This window comes from Arvicanthis niloticus, chromosome 22 (genome assembly GCF_011762505.2).
Source record: "Arvicanthis niloticus isolate mArvNil1 chromosome 22, mArvNil1.pat.X, whole genome shotgun sequence".
NCBI lineage: Eukaryota > Metazoa > Chordata > Mammalia > Rodentia > Muridae > Arvicanthis > Arvicanthis niloticus.
The window spans coordinates 5,407,354-5,422,253 of record NC_133429.1 but is presented as its reverse complement, the minus strand read 5'-3'; the positions used below and the strand labels follow the sequence as shown (position 1 = coordinate 5,422,253).

At 43.2% G+C, this 14,900-nt stretch overlaps 1 non-coding gene across 1 annotated transcript; it reads right to left on the bottom strand.

Moving 5' to 3' along the window:
* Window positions 1-11,066: 11,066 nt before the first annotated feature.
* On the bottom strand, window positions 11,067-11,175 carry LOC143436520 (U6 spliceosomal RNA). Its single transcript, XR_013106487.1, has one exon. It is a non-coding gene; the product is annotated as a U6 spliceosomal RNA (small nuclear RNA).
* Between the last annotated feature and the right edge of the window lie 3,725 nt (window positions 11,176-14,900).

Genomic DNA, 14,900 nt, shown 5'->3' with positions numbered 1-14,900 from the left:
GATCCTGGGCCCCAAGGAAGAGGGGTGGGGGGGTGAGTCCTATGCAAGTGGCTCCTGTAGTATGGAAGAAGGAAATGCTGGTGGCCTGAAGTGGCAGCCTTCACTTGGAAGAAGCTTCACCTGGGAGAAGCTGTACCTGTCTTCCCCAAATAGCTTGTATGTAGGATTGCCAGACCTGGGGGTGCCCCCTGGTGTGAAGGGGAAACATGAGCATATCCATGGCTAGCCATTTCCACCTGCTGCCAACAATGGCCTCCTCGTCTGGGGTCCTGGCAAGAGGGCTTCTTTGGTAACAGTAGGTGATGTCAGCCCTACCATGGCTGTCTTTACTCAAGACTGACACTTGATGAGGACAGTGGAGGATGCCAGTACTACAAGGTGAGTGCCTCTTGATTTTCACTGGCTCTTCCCAGAACCCATCTCCCTTTCCCCTGTGTCGAAAGCTGACAGTAGCAAGATGTGTGCTTCCCTATCCCTGAAGGAAATCTTACGCTCCAGGTACAGCCAGCTGCTCTAGAAGCCCTAGTCTCTGGATTAAGAGAACCTGGGGTGCCCTGCCTCCTGACTCTGGAATGAATGTAGCATCCTTGTGTTGGGGGGCGGGGTGTCAATCCCAGATATATCTCTGATCCAAGCTGGGCACACTGGCTCACACTTGTTATCTTATACTTTGGAGATAGTAACAGGAGATCAGGAGTTCAAGGCTAGCTTCAACTACATGAGACCCTGTCTAAGAAAATTAAAATAAAGGAAAAACTAAAGACCCCAAAGAAGCTGGAGTGGATCTTCAGGGCATGTCACAAACCAGAAGTCAGCCTAGGTCAAAGCTGCTGATGGGAGGTGGACTGCCTAGCAGACATAAGCAGGAAGTGGCACAGATCTCAGACTCAGTTCACAAGAACTGCCAATGGGGTTGACATATTGGAAGGATCAGTTGTCCTCTGATTCCCACATAACGCTAAATATTAAAAATTATATATCATTGGGCTGGGCCGATGGCTCTGGGTAAAAGTACTGCATGAGTTTAGATCCCAGAACTCACTACTCACTTAAAACTGGACTCACTAATGCAAACACCTGTAATCCTAGCAATCCTTCTGGGAAATGAAAGGCAGAGACAGGATATTCAGAAGCTCATAGTCAGCTTCTGCAGGAGTGAAACAAGAAAGACCCTATCTCACCGGGCGGTGGTGGCGCACGCCTTTAATCCCAGCACTTGGGAGGCAGAGACAGGCGGATTTCTGAGTTCGAGACCAGCCTGGTCTACAGATTGAGTTCTAGGACAGCCAGGGCTACACAGAGATATCCTGTCTTGGTGGGGAGATGGGAAAGACCCTATCTCAAACCATGTGGAAGATGAGGACTCTCTACAAAGTTGTCCTCTGACCTCCACCCTTAGGAAAGACTATTTGCACACATAAATGTGCACACATAAGCCCACATGCAATGTACACACAAATATGCACATGTACAGCCACGTGTAATGTGCACACACAAATGTATCCACATAGAGTGTACACTTAGATGCTCTCATAGTGTACACACATACATAAGTAGACATGCACTCACATGCAAAGTACATGCAACAACACATACTTTGGTTGTAAAAAGTGGAAACAACCGCCGGGCAGTGGTGGTGCAGGCCTTTAGTCCCAACACTTGGGAGGCAGAGGCAGGCAGATTTCTGAGTTTTCTGAGTTCGAGGCCAGCCTGGTCTACAGAGTGAGTTCCAGGACAGCCAGAGCTACACAGAGAAACCCTGTTTCCGAAAAAAAAAAAAAAAACCAAAACAAAACAAACAACAACAACAAAAAAAAGTGGAAACAATCAAGCTAGACCTGATCTGGAAACTTCCTGCCTAGCTTTCATAATGCCAGAAGCTATGTAGGCTGCTAGAGGAAAACCATCACTGATAGCTCTGCCTGTAGACCCTGTATGCTACAGTCCTAGTATGTTAGGTAAGATATGACTGCTGGTGCAATAGTGGCATGACTTTATTGAGTAGCAGTGCCTTTCCGATTTAAAACTAAAGCCCATTCCACAGAGGAGAGTTCACATTTAGTACTGTAAGCCTAGTCAAAAGCCTGCAGCTAAGGATGCTGTAAGCTCTTGTAGGGTACACATGACTGCATTCACCTACACCAGCGTGGTCTCTCATAACAATAAGTAAATAAAATTAAAGTGCATATAACTCATTTGTTGTTTGGTCAAGCTTTTAGCTGCTGTGTCCAGGTAGGGACTAGACTACAGCCTGGATTATTATAGAATTGTTGGATTTATAACTTAGCCCACTGTCATAGTGTAGCAAGGGACTGGGGAAAACAGTATCAAGATCAACACATGAAAGACAAAAAGAGACAAACAAAAGCATCGGAAACCCTTGCCCACATGCAACAAACAACATGCTCAAGAAAGCCCATGAACTTGGGAGACAGGAGTATCTCTGAGTTTGAGGCCAGTCTGGTCTACATAGCAATTTGCAGGACAAACAGAACTACACAGGAAAAAGAAAAAGCCCAAGATATAAAAATGTGGGGAAGTAGGAACAATGCTAATGACCTCTAAAGAATCACGAGCCTTGTGGCTTAGCACTTCTGAGTACATCTTTTCCTCTCAGCTCACAGAGCTCCGGCTGTCCCGGGCTTGCTTTGTAATCCAGGCAGCCCTTGAGCTCAGAGATCTGCCTGCCTCTGCCTCCTGAGTGCTGGGGTTAAAGGCGTGTGCCACTGTGCCCAGCTTTGCTTTTTCTTTTCTTTTTTTTTTTTTTTTTTGAAACATTACATGTATACATGTTTCGACTGCATGTATGTCTGTGTACCACATGCATGCAGTTTCCACAGAGGCCAGAAGAGCGATGTCTACTGGAGTTACAAATGGTTGTAAGCTGCCATGTGAGTGCTGGGAATTGAACCTGAGTCCTCTAAAAAGAGCAACTAGTGCTATTAATCACGGAGCCATCTTCCTTTCTTTTCTTTTCTTTTCTTTTTTTTTTTTTTTGTTTGTTTGTTTGTTTGTTTTTTGTGTTTCGAGACAGGGTTTCTCTGTGTAGTCCTGGCTGTCCTGGAACTCACGCTGTAGACCAGGCTGGCCTCAAACTCAGAAACCCACCTGCCTCTGCCTCTCAAGTGCTGGGATTAAAGGCATGCGCCACCATTGCCCGGCTTTCCTTTTCTTTATAAACTTGCTTTCTTTTTTTGTCTTTATATATGTATATGTTGAGTTTGTAGTGTGTAGATGGTGTATGTTTGTATGTGTGTATAGATGCACCATACCTAAAGGAGTACCAGAGGTAGGTAGCAGTGTCTTCCTTTATTTGAGGTACGATTTCTCCCAGAATCTGGAATGTGCATTTTTTTTTCTACTGGGCTGGTAACCAGCAAGCCCAGGAAATCCCCGCCTCTCCTTATATCATCACTGCTGGGATCACAGATTCAAGCAGACATTTGGTTTGTTACATGGATGATGGGACTCAAATTCTGGTCTTCTTGCTTACACAGAAAGTGCTCTTAACCACTAACCCATCATCCAGCCCCAGACTGTTTGTATTTCTAACCATATGTCCTAGGTGCAACTCTCTGTCTTGGAACAGTAGACCCTGGAAACCTCAGTGGATGGCCTCAAAACGCTGACCCACACCTGAAACACTATGTTAGTGGTATTGGAAAGTATGGCCTTTCTGAGTTAACTAGAAACAAATGAGGTCACCAGAGTATGCATGATAGCATTGCGGCTTCATAAGATGAAGAATCAAGAACTCAGCTGGCACACTTAGTATCTCACCCTGCAGTTCCTTCTGCCACATTACAGAGTTGTAAGATGTTCTTTACCAGATGTTGCACCTTGCTCCTAGACCTCTCAGTCACCATAATGGAGAATTAAATGAGCCTCTATACTTTAAAAAAATTATCTATGTATATATGTTTTTATGTATGTATGTATATATGTATCTATCTATCTATCTATCTATCTATCTATCTATCTATCTATCTAAGCTCAGTGGACAATTCATTTTCAGGAATTCTCCTTTGATGTGTGGGTTCCAGGGATCAAACTGAAGTTATGAGACTTGGTGGCAGGCACCCTTACCTGCTGATTATCTAACTGACTCCCCTCTTTCCAAAATCCTGCTCCCAAACCCTTTGTCACAGCAGCTAAAATGATCTTAGACAGGCAATGTGAATGTGGCTAGGAGTTTGATTTCGAGTTGGGAGAGGCTATTGGGCAGATGAATAACTATTCTGGACAGAGGGAGCCAGGTTTCCTGCAGTCAAAATGAAGATTCTGGGATAATTTTGGTTCTTGGTTAGTATTAGAAGATTATTTTGGCTGGTTTAATATCATCTTGACACAAGGTAGAGACATCTGAAAGAAGAGAATCTCAACTGAAAAAAAAAAATGCCCGCATAAGATCCAGCTGTAAGGCATTTTCTTAATTAGTGAGTGATGGGGGGGCGGGCCACTGTGGGTTGTGTCACCCCTAAGCTGGTGGTGCTGGGTTCTATAAGAAAGCAGGCTAAGCAAGCCATGAAGAACAAGTCAATAAGCAGCACTCGTCTTCTGCATTAGCTTCTGCTTCCAGGCTCTTACCCTGTTTGAGTTCCTGTCCTGACATTCTTTAGTGATGAATTACAATATGAAAGTATAAGCCAAATAAACCCTTTCTTTCCCAGCTTGCTTTTTTGTCATGGTACTTCATCACAGCAATAGAATTCCTAACTAAGACAAAGGTATTTTGTTGCTTTGGAATTTTGTTGTTGTGTTCTTTTGTTTCTTTGTTTTTTATTTTTTTGTTTTGTTTTTGAGACAGGGTCTCTATGTAGCCCTGGCTGTCCCGGAACTTACTACATAGACCAGGGTGGTCTCAGACTCAGGAGATCCTCCCGCATCTACCTCTCAAGTGCTGGACTTTGTTGTTTTTAATGAGACAAGGTCTTGGTGTCTAGCACAGACTGGCCCCACACTTGCAGCCACCTCCTGCCTTGCTTCCCATGTGCATTCCCATTAAAGTGCTGCTTATTCTGACTGAATTATAAGTATTCAGTCAAGCTTTTGTCATTTAAACTATTTTATTATTGCCATTACTATAATTATTATTACTGAGAATATATATATGTTTGATATGCATGCACATGCCACAGTGCATGTGTGAAGGTCAGAGAACAAGTTTGTGAAGTCAGTCTTCTTTTTTTTTTTTTTTTTTAACCTTCACCTGCTATATTAGTTTTCTGTTGTGACAAAACACCATGTCCAAGGCAAAGTATCAGAGAAAGAACTTATTTTGGCTCACAGTTCAGAGGAAAAAGGGTCAATTATGGTAGTGACGTATAACAGCAAGCAGGGGGCATGTGGCAAAAGCAAGAAGCTGAGAGGTTACATCGAGTATAAAAACAAAGCACAGAGTGAAAGGAACATGGCATGAGGCTTTACATTCTCAAAGCCTGTCCCCAGGGTCATACTCCTTCCTTTTCTACACATAAACCTCCCCCAAATAATGCATCTGGAAAACAAATGTTCAAATATCAGAGCCTATAAGGGAACATTTTTCATTGAAATAACCACACATGGCTTCCAGCGCTGGAATTTGGGTATTCAGATGTATTAGTTACTTTTCTGTTGCTGTGATAAAGCACCATGGTGAAAACAACTTATAGAAGGAAGCATTTCTTGGGGATTTACAGTTCCATAAGGATAGGAGTTACGGTACGTTGTATGAAAATGGCCCACATAGACTGAGAGAGTGACATTATTGAAGGTTTGGCCTTGTTGGAGGAAGTGTGTCTCAATCTCCTGCTGCTTGCAAATCAAGATGCAGAGCTCTCAGCTCCTTCTCCAGCACCATGTCTGGCTGCATGCTGTTATGCTTTCTGCCATGATGATAATGAACTAAGCCTCTAAAACCTCTCAACTCTGTAAGCTAGCCCCAGTGACATGTGTTCCTCTGTAAGAGTTGTCGTGGTCATGGTGTCTCCTCACAGCAATAGAAACACTATCTAAGGCAGGAGTCCATCGTGGCTGGGAGCATGGTAGCAGGCAGGTAGGCATGTCATTGGAGCAGCAGATGAGAGCTCACATCCTGATCCAGAGTCAGGAAACAGAGAGCACATTGGGGGGAGGCTATTGGCTTTTAAAACCTGGAAGCCTTCCCCTAGTGGTACATCTTACCAATGAGGCCACATCTTCTCAATTCCATTAACTGATTGAGTATTCAAATATATGAGCCTATGGGCACCATTCTCATTCAAACCATCTCTGTCTGTCTCTCTCCAGTCTCTGTGTGCGTGCGTGCATGTGTTTAATGACAGTGTCTCAGGCCATATGAGCTGGTACCTTCCCTTTTGCTTAGGATGCTAGGCTCACACCAACTGCCACTGAAATCTAGAAAGTCTAGATACTGCAGAACTCAAGCCTCGGTCTCTGTGCTCTTAACAGCTTACGATTCTGATTATTATAATAAGCCAGCTGGCATTTGAGGTCAAACTAAAAAAGGATCAGTGTATCCGGGAGCACCATGCAGAACCTACAGGAAGGAAGGGGGCTTTAAGGCAGGGATGGATGCTTTTAATCAGAAAGAAAAGCTGCATGTGAGCAGGAGGGAGAAGGTATGGGGGCACAAGAGAAGAAACACTGCATGTAAATAATTTATGAAATCAGTTTATCTTGAAATAGTAACAACAGCAGGTCACACCTTTGAGGTTGGGAGCCTGGTAGTTTCTCAGTCCTTGAGACTAGATGCCTCAGCAATTGAAGTAATTCACAGTGTCCATTGTTTCCACGCTGGAGAAGTCAACAACATAATGGCTGCCAAATGCACAGAAGTGGGTGCCTCAGCAATCCCAAGAAAACTTGGAGGGTTCCACCCACAGTGGAAGCACGGAAATGCTGGCTCTGACATCAGTGAAGGAGCTGTCATCAGTAACAACCACAGCAGGGTACATACATGCACTCAGTGATGAGAGGGTTGAAGCAGACAAGAGAATGATCATCATTCTGCCCTACACCATTTATCTGGCTGCCTGCAAATTGATGCATTTTTCCACATTGACTAATACAACTAGGACAATTTCTCGACTGACTTTCCTCACCAGGTGATTCTAATTTGTAGTGAGACGACATTAAAACCAACCTTCATATTATTACTTTATATGCATATGGTGCATATGTGTGGATGTGGACACACATGTGACATGGTGCAAATGTAGAGGCCAGAGGCCAAGTTTTTTATATATATAATTTTTTATTATTTACATTTCAAATGTCCCTTTTCCTGGTCTCCCCTCCTCAAACCCCCTCCCTCTCCCTACCTCCTTTGCCTCTAAGAGGGTGTTCCCCCACCTACCCATCCACTCCCAGCTCACCCCTCCAGCATCCCCCTTCAATGGAGCAACAAGCCTCTACAGGACCAAGGGCCTCCTCTCCCATTGATGCCAGATAAGGCCATCCTCTGCTACATATGTTGTAAAAGCTATGAACCCACCCATGTATACTCTTTGGTTGGTGGTTTAGTCCCTGGGAGCTCTGTGGGGTCCAGTAAGTTGATATTGTTGTTCTTCCTATGGGGTTGCATTCTGTTCAGCTCCTTCAGTCCTTCCCCTAAGTCTTTCACTGGGGACCCTAGGTTCATTCTGATGGTTGGCTATGAGTATTTGCATCTGTATTGGTCAGGTGCTGGCTGGCAGAGCTTCTCAGGGAACAGCCACACCAGGTTCCTGTCAGCAAGAGCTTCTTGGCAACAGCAATAGTGTCAGGGTTTGGTGTCTGCAGATGGGATGGATCCGAAGATGGGCTGGTCTCTGGATGGCCTTTCCTTCCATCTCTACTCCATTTTGGTTCCTATGCTTCCTTTAAACAGGGACAATTCTAGGTTAAAAAATTGAGATGGGTGGGTGGCCTCATCCCTCCCACTGAAGGCTGTGTAGACTCTTCAGGCTCCACCTCCCTGCTGTTTTGGCTAATATCCCCACTGGGTCCTGGGAGCCTCTCAAATCCATGGCATCTGGGGCTTTCTAGTGGTTCCCCCTCCCCATCCCTCATACCCCACTGCCATTTATTTCTATTCATTCTCCTGGCCCTCTGGACATCTCTCCAGTCTCTTCCCATACCTGGTCCTGTCACCCTCTTTTCCCCTCCCCTCCCCTCTCTTACCCAGATCCCTCCTTCCTTCCCTCTGCATCTATGATTATTTTGTTCCCCATGCTAAGTGAGATTGAAGAATCCATACTTTGGCCTTCCTCCTTGTTAAGCTTCATATGGTCTGTGAGTTGTATCATGAGTATTCTGAGCTTTGGGGCTAATATCCATTTATCAGTGAGTACATACCATGTATGTCTTTTGGATCTGGGTTACCTGACTCCAGATGATATTTTCTAGTTCCATCCATTTGCCTGCAAAATTCATGAAGTCATCATTTTTAATAGCTGAGTAGTACTCCACTGTGTAAATGTATCACATTTTCTGCATTCATTCTTCCATTGAGAGACATCTGGGATACTAGCTTCTGGCTATTATAAATAAGGCTATTATTAACATAGAGGAGCATGTGTTCTTGTTATATGTTGGAGCATCTTTTGAGTATATGCCTATGTCTTTTTATTGGGAAAGTAAGTCCATTGATGTTGAGAGATATTAAAGACCAATGATTGTTGGTTCCTGTTTTGTTGTTAGAGGTGGTATTATGTTTGTGTGGTTCTCTTCTTTTAGGTTTGTTGTGAAATGATTCATTTTTTGGTTTTCCTTGGGTGTAGTTTCCCTTCTATTATACTCTGTAGGGCTGGATTAGTGGAAAGATATTGTTTAAATTTGGTTTTGTCATGGAATATCTTGGTTTCTCCATCTATGGTGATTGAGAGTTTTGCTGGGTATAGTTGCCTGGGTTGGCATTTATATTTTGTTTTGTTTTGTTTTTTTTTTTAAGATTGGCAAGACATCTGTCCAGCATCTTCTGGCTGTTTAGAGCCTCTGTTGAGAAATCTGGTGTAATTCTCATAGGTCTGCTTTAAATGCTACTTGGCCTTTTTCCCTTACCACTTTTAATATTCTTTCTTTGTTCTGTGCATTTAGTGTTTTGATTATTATGTGACTGGAGGAATTTCTGTTTTGGTCCAATCTATTTGATGTTTTGTAGGCTTCTTGTACATTTATGGCCAACTCTTTCTTTAGGTTAGGGAAGTTTTTGAGTATGATTTTGTTGAAGATGTTTTCTGGCCCTTTGAAATGAGAATCTTTACTCTCTTCTATTTCTATTATTCGTAGGTTTTCATGGTGTCCTAAATTTCCTAGATGTTTTGGGTTAGGAGCTTCTTGCACTCTGTATTTTCTTTGACTGTTGTGTCAATATCTTCTATGGTGTCTTCTACACCTGAGATTCTCTCCTCTATCTTCTGTATTCTGTTGGTGATGCTTTCATCTATGACTCCTGATCTCTTTCCTAGGTTTTCCATCTCCAGAGTTGTCTCCTTTTGTGATTTCTTTAGTGTTTTTATTTCCAGTTTTAGATCCTGGATGGTTTTGTTCGATCCTTCACCTGTCTGGTTGTATTTTCTTGTACCTCTTTAAGACATTTGTGTTTTCTCTTTAAGGTTTTCTACCTGTTTCCCTGTGTTGTCCTGTATTTCTTTAAGGAAGTTATGTCCTCCTTAAGGTCCTCTATCATCTTCATGATATGGGATTCTAGGTCAGAATCTTGCTTTTCAGACATGTTAGGGTATCCAGGGCTTGCTGTGGTGAGAGAATTGGATTCAGATGGTGCCACGTAGCATTGGTTTCTGTTGCTTATGTTCTTACACTTGCCTCTCACATCTGGTTATCTCTGGTGTTAACTGACCTTGCTGTCTCTGATTGGAGCCTGTCCCTCCTCTGAGCCTGATTATGATGGACCTCCTCAAGTCAGACTGTCATGGGGTCTGCAGCTCCCCATCTATGAGCCTGGTTATAACAGACCTCCTGTGAGCCTGGTTTATAAAGGACCTACTGAAAGTCAAGCTGTCTATGGTTGTGGGAGGACTCTGGAGCACCTGCTCTGTCCCCAGGCACAATTGTGGACCAGAAGGATGACGTGTTTCAAGCAAGGCAGATAGGTCCTGCTTAAGCCCCTTGGAGTCTGTGGGGGTCCCAGTTAGGTCAGGTATTGGGACAGGAGGGGCTCACCTGTAAACCTGATTGTGACAGATCCATTGAGAGTCAAGCTGTCTCTGTGTGTGGGATAGGGACTGTAGCGCTGGCTCTGCCCCTGGCAGAGTTGTGGGATGGAAGCCAGAGGCCAAGTTTTAAGAATCATGTCTTCTAACTACTGTGATTCTGGGGATAGACTCAGGTCATCAGGCTTATTCTGCAAGTGCTGTACCCACTGACCCATCTTGCCAGTCCTTGTTTTTCAGGGAAAGGGAGGTCTCATACTGTAACCCAGACTGGCCTAGAAACAGATATAGAGAGGTCTTCTTTTCTCACCTTCAAGAGTACTTGGATTACACATGTGCTCCACTGGTCTGGCCTCACATTTTTGTCAAATTCAAAAGAAACTCTAGACAAATGGCTATCTGTGGTGCCTATGAGCATACCAAAGTGCATGCTGGCCTCCAGGTTCTCTCAGCTTCACAGATGCCTGTCCCAGTGTCCATGCTGGCATCCAGGTTCTCTCAGCTTCACAGATGCCTGTCCCAGTGTCCATGCTGGCATCTTGGCTCTTCTCACCTCTTCTCACCCTGCCTTTTACCCTCAATTTCTCCAACTCATGGCTTCCCTCCAGTTTCGCCTTATTCCCTTATAACACTGCCATTTTCACTATGAACTCTCTTGGTCCCCAATCTCTTTTGTCTTTCTCTCTTAGCTCTCTTTTCTTGCTCTTCTCTCTGTCTCCTTTGCCTGAAATCTTCTTTTTCTCTTGCTTCCCACTCCCTCTCCTCTCATGGCCAAGTTTAATCTGTGGGCCCTGTTCAACCTAGCAGTTCCCTTGTTCTGGACTCCTCCAGATGCCTCTGGTTATAGTGTCCCTCCCTCATCTCTGTAATAAAGACCTTCCCCTCAATTATACTTTGGAGAGGTCATGTCCTCGGTTTATACAAGTTTTCCCTGTAAATGTGGAATGCTTAATGAATTTTTAGGTGATCCTTGCTTGCAGGGCCCATGCTAATCTTCTCTGTATCATTCTAATTTTAGTTCATGTGCTGCTGAAACAAGCAACAGATTGCGTGTGAGTGAGTGAGTGAGTGAGCATGTGTCTGTCTGTGTGTGTGGTATCTGTGGATTTTTGGATGCTGATGTGCCCTCTAGTGTTCACCGGAGCATTTCAGGGATCAGTGCTGGCTATCCTGCTCCATTATCTTATGCTTCTTCAGAGAGAGGCGGAGTCTCTCTGAACCTGGAACAAAATCGGGAGCCAGGAAATGTGAGCGATCCTCCACTCTCTACCTCCTTACAGTGCTAAAGTTACAGACAGACACTGCTACATGTCTTTACATGAGTGCTGAGGATTTGAACTCACATTCTCAGGCCTATGTAGCAAGTATTCTTACCCACTGAGCTATCCCCTAAGCTGAGATTTCAAATTTAAATTTATTTTTTATTATACGTGTGTATTTTGCCAACATGTATGTCTGTGCACCACATACATGCCTGGGCCCCACAGAGGCCAGGAGATGAAGTTAGGTCCCCTGAGACTAGAATTATATATATACTTCTCTAGTCTCATTCTCCATCCCCCCAGATAATTTCTAGCTATCATTTGCCAGATCCTGGCCAGAGGTAGAGGTTACAAGTCATCCTGAAATATATTGCTGGGCTGGTAAATAGACAAGATGGAATCAAAAACTATCTTCCAGTAGGATTCACCATACAGCCTTGACAAGAGAGGACAAATAACTTACAGAGAGGAACTGTGCCTTTTCCTTCAGCTTGCTAAGTCAAGATTGCCTTGAGCTCACAATCCTTCTCTATTTCTGGAGTGCTGGGATGACAGGCATGGACTACCGAATCCAGTTTATGTGGTGGTAGTGATAGACTCAGGGCTATTTTATATTTTTTTTTCCTTTTCTTTATTTTTTCTTTGTTTGAGACAGGGTCTCATATAGCCTGGACTGGCTTTTATTGTGTACCCAAGGATGACCTTGAAGTTTCTATCTTCCTGCATCCACTGTCCAACTGCTAGGAATATTGGGGTGCACTATAAGGCCCAGTTTTATATACTGCTAAATGTAGACCCCAGGGCTTGGTGTGTGCTAGGCATGTACTCTACCAACTGAACATCTTTATTCTCTCTCTCTCTCTCTCTCTCTCTCTCTCTCTCTCTTTCTTTCTCTCGTCAGGATCTTTCTATGTAGCCCTAGCTGATCTGGAACTCACTATATAGACCAGGCTGGCCTTGAACTTACAGAGATCAATCTGTCTCTGCCTCTCTATACTTTTATAGATTAAGGGCATATACCATTACACCTGTTTCCAAAATGAATATGTTTAATGAGCATGAAGTTATGGAAACTTGAAGCTAAACTTTAAAAAAAAAAAGATATAAAAGCCTCCTACTGGGCTGGAGAGATGGCTCAGGGGTTAAAAACACTGGCTGCTCTTCCAGAGGTCCTGAGTTCAATTCACATGGTGGCTCACAACCATCTGTAGTGGGATCTTCTGTGTAATGTAATGCCCTCTTCTGGTGTGTCTGAAGACAGCAACATTGTACTCATAATAAATAAATAAATAAATAAATAAATAAATAAATCTTTTCAAAAAAAGCCTCCTACTATACTAATCAAAGGAATAGACGTAAAAGCAAGGAACTCTACCGGGCTAGAAACAGAAACAGGTGGAGATCTTATATCCTTCCATAAACAAGTAAACAAAACACACAAACCATTTTGCGTGTCCAAAACTGGAGGTAGATGAGGCCCCTTGGAGGGTAAAAATGTCTGTTCACTCTGTGTCTGTCCATTTCTCTGTCTCTATCTATCTGCCTCTGTCTCTGTCCCTGTCTCTGTCTCTGTCTCTCTCATACAGACACATATCCACTACACCAATAACAATGACGACAATAATGAACAAATAAGCAAACAAGATGGGATTGTAGTCCAGTTGGCCGAGTGCTCAGATAGTGCAGGGACCCTGGGTTCATCCCCAGCATCACACAAACCACTCATGGTGGGCAGGCCTGTCATCTCAGCACTCTTGAGGTGGAAACAGGAGGATCAGGAGTTCATGGCCATCCATAGTTAGGTAGCTGGTTGAAGGGCAGTGTGGAATAAAAATAAAATAAGACAAGTGTAAAGGCCAGCAAAACATCTCAGTGGGTAAAGGTACTTGCTGCCAGGCCTGACAATGTGAGTTTAATCTCAGGGACTCACATAGTGGAAGGAGAGGACTGATTCCTGCAAGTTGTCTTCTGATGTCCACTTGAGTACCATGACAGGCACTTGTGTGGGGAAAGCGCACACATATACAAAACTAATAAGAAAGTGAAATTTTTTTTTAAAACAAAGGGATGAAGTCCTTAAGACCATATTTTCCTCTAGCCTTGTATAAAAAATTGTCTCTGTGTGTCTGGAGGGTGGCTCAGCAGTTAAGAGCTCTATCTGCTCTTGTAGAGGACATAGGTTAGATTCCCAGAACCCACAGGGGCACTTCACAGCCATTTGTAACTCCAGTTGCAGGGATCTAATGCCTTCTTCTGGATTCTGCATGAACTGCATTTACCTGGTAGACAGGCAAAACACTCATAAAATAAAAAAATAAATCTTAAAAAATGTAAGCAGTCTCTGTGGTAGAAGAGACAATGAAACAATGCATCTTATCCTTGGGCCAGATCTTCTTTGTCCAGAAAAAGACTCCTTAGCCTATGTCACAGCTAAATTTATATCGGTTCTAGCCTTTAGCTCACAGCTTTTTATGATTGTAAAGAGCTACGCTCACGGTGGATAGAAAGCAGTCCTCTTCTCAATTTGGCCAAAGTGTAAAAGAAAAATATTTTTAGGGCTGGAGAGATGGCTCAGTTGTTAAGAGCACTGACTGCTTTTCCAGAGGTCCTGAGTTCAATTCCCAGCAACCACATGGTGGCTCACAACCATCTGTAATGGGATCTGATGCCTTCTTCTGGTGTGTCTGAACACAGAAAATTTGGTTTTATCATATACATTAAATAAATAAATAAATAAATAAATAAAAAGAAAAATATTTTTAAAGACTAGGTTGTTAGTCTAGGCTGAACTTTAACTTGATATGTCTAGGTAAGGATGGCATTGAACCCTTGATCCTTTGGTCTCCACTTTCTGAATAATGGAATACAAACATGGGACACTATGCCTTGTTGTATAATGGAATCCTGGGCTCTGTGAAAAAACTCTACCAAGTAAGCTATATCCTCATCCCAAAACTATAAGCAGATTGATGCTACTATCCCAATTTCTGTTTTTTAATTTTTTTTTTTGCGAAATGGAGAAACTAAGGTGGTGAGTTTACTGACCTACATGCCCAGAAACAACAGTAATAATCAAATCAGACAATAATCATCAAAAGATATCAAATTGCTTGCAAACATTTGTTGACAAACAATATTTAATTCATTCCAAAATATTTTCTCATAAGTCACTTATTGACAGTATGGCCCACTAACTCACGCTAGAGAAACAGGAAGGCAACATTTCAACTCAGCATAGTCAGTAGTGGAGGTTATCAACACTATATGCATCCTGAGAACATGGCATTGTTTTTGTACTTTCTGCAGAAGAACAATGTGAGGAAGAAATGTAGATGTTTTCAAATGAAGAGCTAGTCTACATAATATGTAGCCTGTCATTTTGAAAAGTATCAAGGTCATGAAGACAAGGCATAATTGAGGAACTGTTCCCAACCCCACTCCTGGGTGCTAGGGATGAACCCACTACCTTGCTCATGTTAGAGAGGGCCTCTACTGTTGAGCTAGG